We start from the raw sequence: 16,663 nt of genomic DNA, 5'->3' as shown, positions 1-16,663 counted from the left end.
TTATTGAACGTTCAGAAACCACAGCAGTTGTGATGCGTCACAGCAAAGGTAAAACAACCCGAACAGGGGATTTACTCTAAACCACTCGCACCTTTTTATTCTCAGTCTCTGTCATTAAGCACACGTTGCCGCGGCAACCACCTGCGCTCCTCGAGCCGAGTACAGATTACGTTAAAAACATTTAGTCCGTTACGATATGAGGTTTTCAGGCTTGATATTTATTTTTGCGATTATTAATAAGTCTCCCTGAACACAGCGGTGGTTGATTAGTTAATTTTAAACTCCTGCTCTGCTCCTGTACTCTGCACAGAGTTGCGCAACACCTTGTTGAAATTATAATGATTATTATTGTTGTTGGGTCATTAATTTGAGCACGTTTTGTTGATTTTGTTGTTGTCTGTCTTTAATAAAGTTATGAACTTTTTGATATGTCAATCAGTGGAGGACGTGCTGGTCTCAGCCTCCTGGCGGTGTTCAGTTTGTCACCTAATGCCAAGAGTGACTCAAAACCTTCCACAATCAACGTATTGCACCGCTGCTCTAGCAAAGCACGAAGAGTTCAGAAACAATATCACATGAGAAAGAAGTTATTTATTAACTGATTAAGTCGTGTTTTAGATTGTTCTTGAAAAATCTATCAGTCACGGCTGATTAGTGGGTACACTCACGGCTGCACAGTGAACCCATTGATTCTTTGCAGCAGATAGCCGCTCCCCTCTCTTGCAGGTACTGCGTACCCCTGCTAAATCTTTTAGGGGTACGCAGTACCCTACCGTACCTCCCTACTTTCACCCCTGTATGTATGTGTGTATATATGTTGTGTGCATGTGTATGTCTTTAGTCCATGATTACTGATGGGAGTCAGGAGGCAGAGTTCAGGAGTCTAACAGCTGTTGGGAAAAAGTTGTTCCGGTACCTGATGGTTCTAGTCCTGAGGCTCCTGTAGCGCCTCCCAGAAGGCAGGAGGGTGAAAAGTTTGTATGCTGGGTGACAGGAGTCCTTAATGATTTCCCCAGCCCTATTGAGACAATGTTTCCCATAGATGTCCTCTATGGCAGGGAGTGGTGCTCCTGCTATGCGCTGGGTGGCTTTCACCACCCTTTGCAACGCCTTCCGGTCTGAAGCAGAGCAGTTCCCGTACCAGACTGTGATGCAGGTGGTAAGTATGCTCTCTATGGTGCAACGATAGAAATTCACCAGTATGTCTGGTGAAAGGTGGTTCTTCCTCAGAGTCCTCAGGAAGAAGAGACATTGGTGAGCCTTCTTGACCAGCTTGGACCAGTTGGTAGTCCAGGTGAGATCCGCGGAACTCCCAGGAACTTAAAGCTATTACCCGGTTTCCCAGTGGAAAAAGTTTTATCAATTGTGTTGATAGACCAGCTGACCAGATCCATAATTTGCAACTTCGGAATCTCAGTAGAAGCTTATCATGTGGGAGATGTTTGCCAGCAAACTTCCAACTCGCTCGCCAGCCTTCTGACCCACTCCTGCTTCCGCTTCAGGAAGCAGACAATGAAAGGCCTTGGCTGGGTTCCTGGTCTAGTTGGGAGCAGTAACCGATGAGTGTGACTGGTGGACTTATGTGTTGTGTGTGTTATGTTGTGATCGGACAAACCACAAGATGTCAAGTCTGGGTTTGGAGGCGGTCTCTGTTTAACTTGATAATCGGTAGATATTAGCATTAGTACATAGCATGTGCTTCAGTTCTCCAGCCTGTTCTATACAAAATAATAGTGTTATCATGCAGTGCACATCATGCTCATAACAAAACCAAGCATTTAGTATCATCAAATGTTATAAAGGCGTAATAACAACTCAAGTGAAAATATTCAAACACCAGGCATGGTTTCCCCCAGTGTATTATAAGCCTGGCGGCCCGCCATGCTTTACTAGGCCCACCGTTAGGCTAAGCGTTGCTTGTTTTAATTTTTAGAAAAATTATTAATTGGGGGGGAGAGGGGAATGTTTTTTTTTTCCCAAATTCTTTAAGCTGGATTGCAAGTGTAACCCAGTGTTAAAAACACAAGTAAAATGAATAAATGTTGATTTAATATCTCATTCCACAACGAGATTAAAAAGTATTTAAGTTTAAAAAAAAAGAATGTTTGTAAATATGTTCTTAAATATTGATAAAAAAAAGTGCTAAAAATCTTTTAAACCTGTGAAATATCCCTTTAATGATTGCTTTTAGTGACATTTTAAACAACCAATAACTGGCACCGTCTGATTTCACATCAGCCAATCAGGTTGATTTTTCCGCCCCTTTAACTGCGCTGAGATCTAGCTCAGATTGCGTCTAACTCCCGTGAGAGCTGAGAGCTGAAGGTTGTTCCGTGAATCCCCCATAAGATTCTGTTAAATTCTACAAAAAATCCTGGAAATTGATCTCCAAAAGCTTCTAACAGCTGACGTCCGGAAAAATCCCTGGTAGTTATATAGCATTGAAGCATCGGTCAGGTTTTTTTTTTCCTATGGTGCACTTTTGAAACATTGTGCCAGAGACATCAAGATCAACCTTACAAGAACTTGAATGGCGAGCCCCAGCCCAGAGGACCAAGTGAACTGGTAGACAGTGACCCGACTGGTCACCAGCCGTGAAACATAAAAAAATCTTTCACAGACATATTGGAAAGACTAAACAAACTTTGAAAGAACATTTGACAGACACATAAAAGACTGGATTTTTTTTTTTTTAATTTACTTTTTTTTTTTAAGCGTGCAATTTTTGTTTATTTGTACAATGTGGATCCACAAATGTTGTTTATATTAAATTCTACTTTTTAAAATTAAATTCTACTTTTTTATATACATTGTGTGCTCTCCTCTGTTGTTCACACCTAGGCTCCCTCGAATTTAGAATCTCCTGATCAGGCCCAACTTACTTATACTTTTGTAGTGTTGGTATTGCGATCTACTATTAAAAGGTATTTAAAGTAACCCTTCTTGTGGGTTACACAAGCGTCTCTGTTGTTCTGAGTGTTTCACTCGCTGAGCAGATTTATTTCTAAAAGATAGGTTTACAGTTTATACATTTAAAGCTGAGAGCGGCCCAATCACATAGCTGGCGCCTCTGTGCGGCGTTGCCTCTTGCGCTGCCCCTGCTTTATTTCTTAAGCTGTCACTCAAACTGGACACTGGTTGACCTGTATGGAAATTTACATCAACCCCCTGTAAGGAATTATGTTTCTTTGGAGAACTCTATATCAATGTAAGAGTTTACAGTAGAGGTGTGCCGATCGATCGGTCACCGATCATAATCTGGACAATTTTTGTGAAAAAGTGCATGATCGGTGATCATTGGCTCTTGTTGCCGATACCAATCACCTGCATCTCATTTCGCAGCCTGCCTGTGCAGCTGGTCTCCTCTTTCCTTCACACTGCGCAAACGCGCAGCAACAAATCCTAAACGATGTTGAACTATAACGCACTGAGTGAATGGGGACGTTTGCTTGTTGCGACGGAAAATTGAAGCACATCAAAATGCATCAACACAACGAACCTAATACGACAAAAACAATGGCATACTTGACGGAGTTTGGCTAAATCGAGGCTCACTGCAGTAAAACATACATACGGAGGATCAGATAGCAGGTAAAGCAGTGCACAGCTACAAACACTCACCAGGATTATTAGCATGACGGTCAGAAAGCTAAATAAATAACCCGCAAAATTATTTAAGTCTTCGAGCTGCGATGTAAGATGCTGGTTCTGCTCTCGCTGTTGAACCGCTGCTACACGCTACAGGTAGTAATATTTTACAGACGGACTGCCGCATCTGCTCCACCTGGTAGTGACTCTCACACCGAACCTCTGCTTAAAGCTGCAGCATCTAACTTAAAATAATACATTTTACATGCGTATTAAAACTTTCGCTGTCCTAACATGAGACACATAATCTCTAAAAAAAATAATCGATCTCCTCCCTGTTCTGCATAATTACTCCGCTCAGTCAGAAACAGCCACTCAGAACTAGCAGTAATCAGCTAGCCGCCATGCTATCAGGAAGTTTTCATTTAGTTACTCTGGATTGTTTATTGTAATGGAACCTGCATTTGCCTTTGAATGCTACGTTTTATACTTGAATTTTTTTGGGAATGTTGAGAGGTTTTATTTTGGCTCTTTGCATTATTGAAGAGGCTACTCTTCAGAGCCTTCATATGTTATCAGTACAATTTGCACAATGCCTGTTTTGTTTAGTTTTCTTCTTGGAAAAAGTTATTAAAAACAAGTTTTTGTCCAAATTAAGGTGAATTCATGGTTCCTTTTTCCACATAATGTAACTGGCAGTGTTTATGATAAAAAAAAAAAAATTTAATTATGTGATCGGTATCGGTGATCGGCCCTCATGGGTGATCGGTATCGGCAGGAAAAAAACCTGATCGGCACATCTCTAGTTTACAACGAACCGCGTTATTCTGCTGAACTCTTCTTCAGTCCATTGCTTATTTCAGAAAGATTCAAGTTTATGTTTTCTTAGTGAAACGAGATGAACTAGAAACCAGAGTAACACAACTATAAGAAAACTGATTACATTGGATTTCTCAGCCCGTGAGTACACCCAGGATCCCGTAAAATAAAGAGTGACTCAGAAATTGTAATGGTACAGTTAAATAGAGTTTAATATCCAAACATTTTTAGTATTTCATGCATTTGTCTCCAGAATAGACATTAACTTGTTCATCTTCATCAAAGCGGCACAGGTGCCCCATAAACTGACCTGGACAGATGTTGGTGTGAGAATTTAAAATGTCAGAGTCAATTTTAAAACTGATATTTCAGTGTGTCATCCTGGCACTGGCTCTCTTACCTCTTAGGAGTATGAGCCTACAGCGGAATTCTGTTTTAAGTTTTATTCCACCAAACGCACAGTTCCAAGATAATTGGCCTCTGTTTATCCCCAGTAGTGCCTAGAATTAAATACATATGTTTGTATGCAATAAAAAGGTTATGATTAACAATTGTGCATTTTTGGATTTTTACTTTTAGTATACTTCAGATATACTTATAGGTAGTACACTTAATACTTAGTATACTTAAAGTGTACTTTCACAAATTTAAGTATGTTTGAAATATACTAAAGTATACTTTTTTCACCTGGGATTACTGATTTAAATAAACTTTTTTGTGATATTTCAATTTTTTGACCAGCACCTGTATTTATAGAATTGTGCCACAGCATGTTGGAGTAGCTCTCTGTGCTCATTGAGATTTTTTTTTTCACACATTCATTTCTGCTTTTTTATTTGGAGGAAAATATCTTTTTTGGACAGCTGTACTTTCTTGTTTTGGATTCTGTGTGGTTGGACTGATTTTTGCAATATATTTTGTATTTCTGTTACTTTGTTGTGATGCATAACCATAGCAACATGGTGGTTTACAACAGGGAGCAGCCAATCAAAATCGGAAAAGCTGAAATAATACCCCAGTTGAACCCAGAAATCCTGGAGGAGTTGAAATTGAGGTGTCGTGGATGTTAGATGAACCCATCTCCCAGATAGAAGTCTCCCTTGCAATTGCCTCAATGCAATCTGGCAAATGCCCGGGTCTGGATCGTCTCCCCTCAGAATTTCTCAAACAATTCTCAGACCTACTCTCTGTGCAGCTCAGCTCCACCCTTACTTATTGTTTTAAACAAGGATCCCTTCCTCAATCATTTTACAAAGCTTGTATCACACTTATTTCAAAGAAGGGCAAAGATCCAGTGGAATGCACCTCATACAGACCTATCTCTCTCCTAAATACAGATGTCAAAATTTTATCCAAAATTCTTGCCCGTAGACTTGAAACTGTTTTACCATCGGTTATTTCAAAAGACCAAACAGGTTTCATTAAAGGTCGGCACTCATATTTTAATATTAGAAGGCTGCTTAATATTGTTTATTCTGGTGCTGCAGATTCGGCTGAGTGTGTTGTATCTTTGGATGCTGAAAAAGCCTTTGACCGGGTTGAGTTTGACTATCTTTTTGCGGTCCTTAGTAGATTTGGCTTTGGAGGAAACTTAATTTCATGGATTAAATTATTATACCAGCAACAGTCTGCCACGGTTTGTACCAATTTTCAGACTTCAAAACCATTTAAATTACAAAGAGGCACCCGTCAGGGCTGTCCTCTTAGCCCCCTGCTTTTTGATCTGGCCACAGAGCCCCTTGTCATTGCACTTGTTGAAAGAATGACTACTTCAACATCGATGGATCAAAAATGTGCCAGCACACGGAGCAGAAAATCAGCCAACACAAAGCAATCAGACTTTACTTTTTTTATTCTTTTTTAGCGCTAAAAAAGGAGTCGCTTACCCTCACAGACTAGGTGTGAATGTGACCGAGTCTATACAGCATCTGATCAAAAACGGGAAGATTCGTTGACTATACTCTAAGAATGCACCCAGTGGTCATTCGATGTCTTACATCAACTAAGTTTCTATTTCCTTGGAGACGGGAGTCTGAAGAGTTTCTGTATCTGTTACAATTACAAGGGCCTTTGTGTGAAAATATGAGAATGCAATCTGTGAATGCATGTCAGTGTACTTGGCCTTGGTAAGTGTCTCAACACACTCAAGACCAGCAAAGAGATATCTGGCATTTGAAGGAATGACGTGGAACATAAAGTGTCGCTTTATGCAGATGACCTTTTACTTTTTATTTCCAAACCATCAATCTCACTGCCTTTTGCTCTCTATATATTTAGCCAATTCAGTCAGATTTCTGGGTATAAGTTGAACCTTACCAAAAGTGAGCTTTTCCCCATAGGCAATAAAGCTAATTTCTCAGATTTTGCTAATCTGCCGCAGAATTGAAAGACAAAAATTCACATACCTTGGTATCACGGTGACAAAAAAAACATAATAACCTGTTCAAAGATAATTTGATTCAACTCTTGAACCAAGTGAAAGTGAAGGGATCCTTCACAAAGTGGATGCCTTTTTCCATGTCCCTTGTGGGACGTATCAATTCAATTAAAATGAGTATACTACCCAAATTTCTATACCTCTTTCAGGCATTACCTGTTTTTATCACTAATACTTTTTTAATGAACTGGACTTGATTTTTTCTTCCTTCATTTGGCAGGGTCAACGCCCAAGGCTTAATAAATTACAACTCCAAAAACCTGAACAGCAGGGGGGATTTGCCTTTCCCAATTTCCGGTTTTATTATTGGGCCGCCAACCTTAGATGTTTAGTGTTCTGATATTTTTACCATAGCCTGGGCGGCTGCCCTGACTGGGTGGCTATGGAGCTACGCAGTGGTAACAACATATCCATCCCGGCCGTGCTTTGCTCCACACTCTCGCTCGCTTCAGGTAAGCCTATTTTAAACCCTGTAGTGAAACACTCACTGAAAATATTTTTTTAAACCATCTGTTCAGGATGGGGTACTCCTAGAGTGGCACCGGAGGGGGCTTACTCATTTTAAGGACCTTTTCATTAAGAATACTTTGGCATCCTTTGAGGAACTTAGCAATAAATATGGTTTACCTAAATCAAATTTTTTTTAGATATTTGCCAGCCAGAAACTTTCTTCACTCTCACCTTTCAGGCTCCTGACAGAGTATACACTGTTGTAAACCATCCTATTATTGAACCCAACTCGTAAAGAGCTGGTTTTGTGGCTTTATAATAAAATGTTGACTATTAAAGAGACCTCCTCATCTAAACTTAAAACTTCATGGGAAGAAGACTTGAATATGGCTATACTGGATGAGACATGGGCCTCTATACTTAAACTGGTGAATACAACATCTCTGTGTGCACGCCTCTGTCTCATTCAGTTCAAAATAGTACATAGAGTCCATCTCTCCAAAAGCAAACTATCTCATTTCTATCCAAAAATCACCCCATACTGCGACAAATGAAAAACTGCTGTGACCACACTGGTTCACATGTACTGGTCCTGCCCCGCTCTGGGTCAGTTCTGGACAGATGTTTTCCATATGATGTCCAGGCTGGCCGGGATGGCAGTAACATCTGGCCTTCTCTTTGCTCTTTTTGGCTTCAATGGTGAGGGGTTGCCTTTACCAGTCTTTAAACGGCAGGCACTGGCATTTTGTTCGCTGTTAGCGAGGCGAACAGTTCTGACCAGGTGGAAGGGTGCTGCTCCTCAAACTCACAAGCAGTGGCTACATGACCTTATGTCGTGTTTGAAACTGGAAAGAATTAGATGCTCTCTTCAACACTCAATCAGTAAATTTGAAAAAACATGGGGGCCCTTTCTTGACTTGTTTCAAAACATACAATAAGGCTCCAGAATAATTAAGTTAATTCATTTTATTAAAATACATTCCACTTCTGTCAGGGATAGGAATGTAGTACGTGGATCTACTGGCAGGGGTGAAAGTAAGGGGGTACGGCAGGGTACTGCGTAAAAATACGCAGTAACCTGCTTATTTTTAATAGTAAAAAATATCAATGGGTTCACTGCGCAGCCGCGAATGCGCCCACTAATTAGCCGTGACTTATTCGTTTTTCAAGAACAATCTAAAACATGACTTAATCAGTTAATAAATAACTTTTTTCCCATTTCATATTGTTTCAGAACTGTTCATGCTTTACTAGAGCAGCGGTGCAACACGTCAATCTCAGAAAGTTTTGAATCGATCTCGGCATGAGGTGACAAACTGAATGCCGCCAGGAGGCTGAGACCAGCACGTCCTCCTCTGGGTCCTTATCAAAACGTTCGTAACTTTATTAAAGAACAACAACAAGAAAATCAACAAAATTTGGTACAGTTGTAGAGCTCCCCAAGACACTCAGAATTTACAATTAATGTCATAGTGCAACTATCCTAGGAAGTCGGCCATTTTGGATTGAAGTTCCGATTTTGAGCCCATTTTGGCCGTTTACAGACGTCGCATTTGATCGAACTCCTCCTAGGGATTTCGATCGATCGGCTTCAAACTCGGTCAGATTGTTCATAAGGCATGGCCGATTCAAAGTTATCAAATTTGTGAGTTTTCGAGCATGTTGAAGGGGTCGTTCCAGGGGTCAAAGTTCACCGACGTACCAGAAAGTCATAAACTGTTATATCTCCTACAATGAAAGTCACAGAGCAACCAAACTTTCTGTGTGTGATTACCTTTGGATGACCTACAACACCCAGTTGTGAAATTTTGCGTTTACCTAAGCCACGCCCCCTTAGAACAGGAAGTGTCATGTTTTACTGCGAACGTTCACTATCTGACCCCTTTGACCTAATCAACATGAAACTGTGTCGACAGAGAGAAGACATGTTGGTGTGTCAGGGTGTCCAACCCCGTTTGGTTTGGATGAAGCAGCTGGGCATGGCGGCGTGGCGAAGTGACCTTTAACGCCGTCTCCTTACGTTTGGCCTTGAATTCCACAGTTTAAAGCCCAGCTGCACCAAACTCACTAGGTTTGATCCTTGTGGGCCCCTCGACAGGAATCCAGTGTAATTTTTTTGTGGGCGTGGCATAATGTCTCAATAGCGCCCCCTTGAAGATTTTAAATAATCAGCCCCAAGCCATTCTTTAACCTAGAATTATGAAACTTGGTACACTTGTGTATATTGTGAAGACCTACAAGAAAGTCTCTTGGGGCCATGGTCCAAACCCAACAGGAAGTCGGCCATTTTGGATGAAAGCCGCCATTTGCTGTTTTTCAGAGACGTCATATTTGAGAAAACTCCTCCTACAGCGTTTCAGATATAGACTTCAAACTCAGTAAGCAGAGAGTTGAGATATTAAAGGTCTAAAGTTATCACAGGAATTTTTGTATGTAAAAGCATGTGGGCGTGGCTAAGTGCTAAACTTTGACTATTCGCCATAAAACATCAAAGTTACATAACTTCCACATAAAAGGTGACAGCTGCTTCAGACTTCCTATGTCTCACTACTGACCAACCCTCATTACATTCTCATGCTCAGATGATGACGTAACCTTCGCTCCGCCCACTTTTGACAGGAATTCAGCTGTTTTTTCTACTGTATGTCTTATTTTTACTGAATAATACATATGGAATTAATCTTCTACCACCTGATATAATATGAGCTGATGATGAACTGTGACGAACTCTGACTCATGGGGGCGTGGCCAACTGTCTGTCCTTCGCCATATGCATACAACTGTCTCTGAATCACACACGCATCTTCCGATTGGCACCAAAGTGGATACGTTTGAGCTGTGTTCAATGCTAAAGAGCCCAACGGGATTGAATTGTGATTTTACTCTGCAGCACCCCCTCGGTTATCCCATCACCAATATCTCCTCTCTACATCGACCGATCTGCACGAAATTTGTGGTGTGTCGCCAGGGAACCATGCCGAACTAAACGGTGCCAACTGCCTGGCGGACGCGTGCCTCAACTGTGCGAAAGGGTACGCGGTGGAAGGCGGGTGGCGGTGCTGGATACTCCGCGGTGGCTATAGGCCGGAGCGGCGCTTGGCTGCTCGGGCCGCTTGAGGCTCCGCGGAGCTTTAATTTTTATTATAATTAATTGCTAAAATGTTTTTAGATGTACTGTATATATGTTTATTTACTCAATTCTACTTTGAGCTGTCTCCTTTTTAGTTTATACAGAATATGATTCATAATCTGTGAGTTATATTTAATGCTCAACTAACAAAACTTTAAAAAAAGAATACAAATGTTTATACTCTATCAGAAGGTATCACATACTTTCAACCATTTTGTTCTTCAATTTAAACTTGAGAGTTAAGCAACTGAATACTGAAAAATCTGTAGTTTCTTAAGTCCTGTATTGTGATGTGGAATGACCAATACCACTCCAATATAGCATGACTCTGGATCTTTAAAGCAATCAGTGAACATTAACATTAGTTTGAATATTATTCACAAAAATACTTTATGTACAATGAACCACTCTGGAACATGTTTTTTATTTTTATTTTTGATTAAGTTGTGCAATTCCTCCCATCACAAGATAAATCTTCAGATAGGAAGAATGTCAAAGTAAGATCACGTTTCACAAAAGTCTATTGTATGTGATCATGCATATTCTTCTTTTATATCATCAATTCAACCAAATTTAAGTTTTTCAGTGCTCCTAACACACATGTAATATATATTTCAATGGATAAGATAGATTGTTTTAATATTCTTTCTCCAAACATACTTCTTCATGGTGAACACAAGGTAAAAAGGGTTAGCTACAAAATGAATAAGTCAAAAGGCAGTGCTCAACAGTTGATTTGCATTTGCATGGCACTCAGCAACTTCATTTAAATACGAAAACCTCTGCTAGGCACAGGGGGAGGGGGATGATGGGGAACACAGACACACAGCGTTTTTGACCATTTTTGGCAGTGTTCGACTCTGACAAAAACCTCTTGCCGAAAGCCCTTAATCTCCATGCGCACGGCAGAACAAGGTGTCAATAGCTGTCGAAAATCCCATTTTTCGTCCTGTGTTAGTGGGTGCACTCACGGCTGCACAGTGAACCCATTGATTTTTTTTTACAGCAGACAGCCGCTCCCCTGTCTTGCAGGTACTGCGTACCCCTGCTAAATCTTTTAGGGGTACGCAGTACCCGACCATACCAGCCTACTTTCACCCCTGTATATACCTAACAGTATATATACCTAAGAGTGATTGATATATATATATATATATATATATATATATATATATATATATATATATATATATATATATATATATATATGTAGACCACACAGTTGCCCGAGACTGCGAAACCCGACACACCTATGCATGGCTTGGATTGATTACAAGAAAGCCTATGACTCAATGCCACACACTTGAATCATTGAATGCTTAGAGATGTACAACATCAACAGGACTCTTAAGAGTCTTCATTGCAAACTTGATGGGGCTGTGGAAAACCACCCTTGAAGTCAACTGCAAACCACTTGCACAATTGTCCATCAAATGTGGCACATCCCAAGGACACTCTGTCCCCACTGTTGTTCTATGGATACCGACTCAAGAATGGGGCCATCAGTCACCTCCTCTACATGGATGACATCAAGCTGTACGCCAAGAGTGAGCGAGACATTGACTCACTGATCCACATCACCAGGATCTACAGCACTGACATTGGGATGACATTCGGATGGTTACAAAGAGAGGGAAGGTCATCCACACAGAAGGGGTCTCACTCCCAGAAGGAACAATAGCAGACATTGAGGACAGTTACAAGTACCTGGGAATACCACAAGCAAATGGCAACCTCGATGAGGTCACAAGGAAAGGAGCCACAGCCAAATACCTCCAACGAATAAGGCAAGTCCTGAGAAGCCAGCTCAATGGCAAGAAGAAGATCAGTGAGATTCATCCGCAAGAATAAGATCTCACGGATCTTATTCCTGCAGATACTCTGCAGGAATAATTAGCTGGCCAAAGGAAGAGATAAAGGCCACGGATGTTAAGACTGGGAAGCTACTAACCATGCATGGAGGGTTCCACCCCAAATCCAGCACCCTGATACTGTATACGAGCCATAAGGAAGGGGGCAGAGGACTAGTGAGTGTGAGAGCCACTGTCCAGGATAAAACATCCAAGATCCATAAATACATACGATATGCTCAGGAAATGTCTCAGACAATGGGGAACAGAGGACGAGGTCCTGGAGGTACCATCATAGGAGGACAAGCCCCTACATGGGATGTACCACCGACAAATACCCGAAGTGGCTCATATCAAGAAATCCTACCGATGGCTGGAAAAAGCTGGACTCAAGGACAGCACAGAGGCACTCAAAGTGGCTGCACAGGAACAGGCCCTAAACACCAGAGCAATAGAAGCTCAGATCTACCCAGGGGTGAAAGTGGTTTTAATTTCTTGGGGGTACTATGACAAAAAAAAAAAAAAAAAAAAAAATTATTTATGTATATATATATATATATATATAAGTTGGGTAGCTCTTGAATTGCTACAAAATAAAGCTGTATTTCCTTCAGCCCACTGGCTGTAATGTTGACACCTTGAGATGTCATGAGACCTAAACTTTGAACATCATGGCATGGAGTGCATCCCAGTTTTGCATGTCTGGCATATTCATTTTAGCTTTTAAACTGGTTATATTGATCCTGTGTCCAGACAGAGGGATAATCAGTAGCCTAGTGTCATGACCTGTTTGTTCTGAAGATCCTGCATCTTCCACTTCTCTTCCTAACATATGGCGCCTCCTCACCCTGACTCTCATACTGATAGGAGGAACCACAGAGCTCTAAGTTAAAAGCTCATCTTCTGAAGTTGGGAAATTTTTCCTCCAACAGGTTCCAGAGGAATTACCTCAAACCAGATGTTGGACTGGATTTTATTTCAATGTCATTTGTGAATATTAAAGCCTCATTTTCAACAGTGGAGCTCTAAAGGTTGAAAAAGGTTATTATTTTGGAGAAAGTCTCAACATCAATATTTCCTCTAAATAAGAGGCAAGAAACTAAATTGTTTGATAAAGGAAAAGCCTCTCAGACTCTGAGCCCGACAGCACCAGACTATTTTTTTATATTAGACAATTTAATTTCACACAATTATCGCAGTAGAAGCCATTTGTTTGTTAAATGCTTAATGAAACGTATTTACCGTGTTTGATGTTTGTTGTAAATGACGTATAGTCACAAAGAACGAAGTAATCAGTCCAAGTTTGTCATTTATTGAATGTTCCACCGCTGCTCTAGCAAAGCACGAACAGTTCAGAAACAATATGAAATGGGGAAAAAAGTTATTTATTAACTGATTAAGTCTGTTTTAGATTGTTCTTGAAACATTAATCTGTCACAGCTAATTAGTGGGCGTAGTCGTAGCTGCACAGTGAACCCACTGATTTTTTAAAGCTGACAGCCACTCCCCTCTCTTGCAGATACTGCGTACCCCCGCTAAATCTTTTAGGGGTACGCAGTACCCTGCCGTACCCCCTTACTTTCACCCCTGGATCTACCACACCAGACAAGACCCAAGGTGTAGGTTGTGCAAGGAGGCCCCTGAGACAGTCCAGCACATAACAGCAGGGTGCAAGATGCTGGCAGGGAAAGCATACATGGAACGACATAACCAAGTGGCGGGCATAGTGTACAGGAACCTCTGTGCAGAATATGGACTGGAAAGCACCAAGATCAAAGTGGGGAACACCCCCAAAAGTGGTGGAGAATGACAGAGCTAAGATCCTGTGGGATTTCCAGATCCAGACAGACAAAATGGAAATGGCGAACCAACCGGACATTGTGGTAGTGGATAAACCACCACCACAATAGAGGAAAGCAGTTGTGGTGGATGTAGCGATGCCAACATCAGGAAAAAGAAGCACTAGAAACATGAGAAATACTAGGGTCTTAGAGAGGAACTGGAAAAGGCCTGGAAGGTGAAGACCACAGTGGTGCCTGTGGTCATCGGGGCCCTCGGGGCAGTCACCCCCAAACTGGAGCAGTGGCTAAAACAGATCGAAGGAACAACAACAAACATCTCAGTCCAGAAATATGCAGTTGTAGGCACAGCCAAAATACTGCGCAGAACCCTCAAGCTCACAAATTAGATAAAGGTTTCACAAATCCCACACTTGGTTTTAAATATTCTGCTATTAGTTAAGAATAATCCAGTCCAGGTTTGAAGAGTCTACTCTAGGTGTTGTATTTTTTTAGCGAGAGTAAATTAAAGATTCTGACGGTAGTGAAAAATTAGGTGGAAGCCATTAGCCATTTCCCGAACTGGAAGCTGCATTTGCAATCCAACTTTAGCTTCGTCCAAGCAGCAGGGCCTAACATGCATTTCTTAATGTATGACAAATCTATGGTCGACATAATGTGGTGGGATGGTGTTCCACCCTCCCCCACACTGTGCACCGGGCACATTGATTGGTGGGTGGGGCGAATGCCTTTATAGTTGGGCGGGCCACTGCAGGGTGCGTGCGTCTTTGTTTCTCCCACTGTGGTCGGCGGCTACATGTCGGCTTGTGGGTTTGGTCGACTCGTCTGCGATCGTAAGTGGCAATTTTGCTATCCGTGGATGAGATCATGGTTGGTTTTTGGGTGCTACACCTGTCGTGCGTTTCTGCAGTGTCGCTCTGATGGCGTTGCCGGCTGCAGCTGGGGGTTGCTGTGGCGTGCGGCTTCCGTCTGGTCCTCACCAGCTGACCCGCTTCCTCCCGGGTTAGGCTGTGTTTCCACCCCTGGGTAAGCTACCTGCTATTTAGCTTTTGATTTCTTTTATCTGGATCCACCGTTAATGGGTTTTCTGTTTCAGGCAACTGATTATTTGGAGCTGCAGCGCTTTGGATGCTCTGCTGTCTTGTCTTGTCTTGCCGTTGTTTTGGCCGCTCTCAACTAAACCTGTTGCGGATTGGGCCGGCTGTGTGGGCAGGGCGTTACTCCTCTGGCCACATAGAAGGGCATTTGGAAGCAGATGACAACGATTTGTTCCATTGTTTTCTTTAAGTTTTGTTTTGTGATTGAAGTTACTAATTTGTGTTCTTTTTTGTTTGTTTGATTTACCAATTTCTTTTGAATTGCATGTTTTGTTTTATTTCTTTTGGAATAATTGATCTTGTCTGTCCTTTTTCCTCATGTGTCTGTCCTTTTGTTCCAGGGACCAAGTAGTGGGCCTGAAACCTCGTTTTTAAAACTGTTTTAAAGAAGAATTGTTAAATAAAATATTGTGTACTGCTAAATCTGTGTTCGGGTGCATCTTGTCACTTAAAAAAAAAGATCTCCACCTGCTGGTCACATTTGTTGTTGGCAGGATGCACCTTTGAATACAGATTTTTTTGTGTGTGTGTGTTTCGGGTCTTAACTTTTTTCTGTGTTTTTATTTATGGTGTAGTAACACAAGACAGAAGTAGCTATCTAAAGGAATACCTACCTGTGGGTTCAGGATTTATTTTTCTGTTTTTTTTTTGGTAGTCTTCCCCTGCAGGCATGGAGGAGGTGACGCAGCGGCTGGTGGATGGAGTGGGTCAGCAGAATGTGACGGCTGGGGGTTTGCCGGGCGCCTCTGCTTCCCTGGCTGTGGCTGGTGGTGTCATGCCTGCTGGCGCTGTATTAGCTGAGCCCAGGGACCGTCTGTGTCCCATGTTCGGTGGTAGGACTAGCATTGGAATTGGTGAGTGGATCGAGGAGGCCCAATCGTGTATTCGGGCCCGCCGTTTGTCAGCGGCAGATGAGGCTTTCTTTCTCTTTCTTCATTTAGAAGGGGAAGCTAGGGAGGAAATAAAGTGCCGCACCAGTGCAGGGAGGAATGACCCAGCTAATGTTGATCAAGGGAAAACTAGCACCCACTGAGCTGTTGAGTCACAACTCAGGTGGGGGAATAGCAGGCTCGCAACTAGCAGCCGCGTCAAAATTGTTGGCATCTTGTAGAGTCTTTGAGGTTATTAAGGGCGGTATCTCTGTGATTTGTTTAGTAGACACGAGGTCCATGGTGTCGACAATCACTGAGATATTTTATGAGATTTTTTCTCTCCCATATGTTGGCTTTTAGAGATGTCAATTTCTGTGATAAAGTGCTTCCACATTGTGGGATCCTGGTGGGTGAAGGATCCCACTAATGTGGGTTATTCTGTTCCTGGCATTTTGGGAATTCATGTAATTCAGAATATATACCAAGGACTTTTTGGCGCACGTGGTGGTTCGTTCTTTGACTTGCCTTCAGTGACAGTTTGCCGTCTTTAGTCCTTGGTGTTGAAATATGCAGGTTCATCGTCGGGGCGATGATGCAATACCCGGTGGTAGAATGTGGTGG

General features: G+C 41.9%; 1 protein-coding gene across 9 annotated transcripts in view; it reads left to right on the top strand.

The window, feature by feature from the left end:
• Window positions 1–16,663, top strand: part of sgsm2 (small G protein signaling modulator 2) — a 180,601-nt gene that overhangs the window by 44,580 nt on the left and 119,358 nt on the right. The window lies entirely within an intron of this gene.

The sequence above is a fragment of the Poecilia reticulata genome, chromosome 13, assembly GCF_904066995.2.
Source record: "Poecilia reticulata chromosome 13, P_reticulata-male-v2, whole genome shotgun sequence".
Taxonomy (NCBI): Eukaryota; Metazoa; Chordata; class Actinopteri; order Cyprinodontiformes; family Poeciliidae; genus Poecilia; species Poecilia reticulata.
The sequence above is the reverse complement of the archived record's forward strand: the minus strand, read 5'-3'. Positions and strand labels throughout refer to the sequence as shown.